The 1207-nt window shown below is 41.1% G+C and overlaps 1 protein-coding gene across 1 annotated transcript in view; it reads left to right on the top strand.

Annotated features, from left to right (window-relative positions):
* Positions 1-1207, top strand: part of EGR_10253 (hypothetical protein) — a gene marked incomplete at both ends in the record, with an annotated part of 3614 nt that overhangs the window by 196 nt on the left and 2211 nt on the right. The window lies entirely within an intron of this gene.

The raw sequence follows: 1207 nt of genomic DNA, 5'->3' as shown, positions 1-1207 counted from the left end.
ATGCATATTTTTAGGGGCGTTTAATTGCACGCAAGTCTGGATAGCGATTATTGTGGTTTGCTGGTCCCACAGTTTCTGTAATGCTCGTGTTTGAATACCTGAGTGCTGATGCGAAGTGCGTTCATCCAGCCAATGTGTTGTTTTCTTTTCATAGTATGCTGGTCTTTGTTGATTCTAGTCTTTTCAGTCGTTTTTAAGTTGTGGCGAGAGGGAAGGTGTTGCACTTTTTACATGTGCTTGCAAGAATGCGCCTACTAAAATGCTAGGCTTACCACTGGAGGGCATTTGAACTGTTCCAGCCGAATTAGGGTTGACAGTCGTAGTTCTTTAGTAGTTATTTAATGGGGCTGCAAAACTTTTATGAGAAAACTTGAAGCCTAGTCTTTTGTGTTACAAGTATGAATAAATATATTGAAAAACTTAACGTGCAATCCAGCAGTGGCTTGGTGCTTTTCACCGCACCTCATTTTAGCCTCACACGCATTGATAAAATCAAAGATGTGAATTATCGGTCAGTGAAGTCGTCAAATGTGAAGGCTTGCTTAGTAGATAGCGCCTGGTAGGACTTCCTTCACTTTGGCTGAGTCAACTGGAAGTTGCTGTCGTTACTGAAAAAAGAGACTGAATACTTGCATGCCAATCTCGATGAGTGGATGAAGAGGCTGGTGTCCTGCGAAGAGAAAAACTGGCTTTGGTGCTCTCCTCGTTTTTCGATTGAAGAGGGTAAGGCGAACGTCTTCGTACAGTACAGTCGTTGGAGTGCCCAAATGGTCTACACTCTTTGATTAAGAATTTCATTGTCCAATGTGACGAAATACGGTTCATTTAGCGTTCCGTTCAGAGGATCGGAGATAGTGACTCATCTGGTAGTAGTTACAGTGAGTGCTTATCACCATCGCCACATACTTTATGTTCTAATTTTTGCAAATGTGCTCGATGTCGATTATTTACAACTAGTTCTTTATTGGTTTGTTATAATTGAACAATTTAAAGTGTCTGGGGCCCAGTAGTTGAGCCTAAAGCAATAAAATGGACGTAGAAGCTTCCATTTGTTAAGTAAATGCACGTATTTTTTAAAACAAGTTGATTATCTAGTTTGATAGTCCGAGTATCAATGAGAATGAAACAGTAAAGCATATGGGCTGTGGTGAATGTGGCGCCACGTTCTGTAACTGCATAATCCCTGCTGTGGCGTGCCATAAGAATA

Source organism: Echinococcus granulosus, assembly GCF_000524195.1.
Source record: "Echinococcus granulosus chromosome Unknown EG_S00202, whole genome shotgun sequence".
Classification (NCBI taxonomy): Eukaryota; Metazoa; Platyhelminthes; class Cestoda; order Cyclophyllidea; family Taeniidae; genus Echinococcus; species Echinococcus granulosus.
Note: the sequence above shows the minus strand (reverse complement) of the source record. Positions and strands in the feature narration are given on the sequence as shown.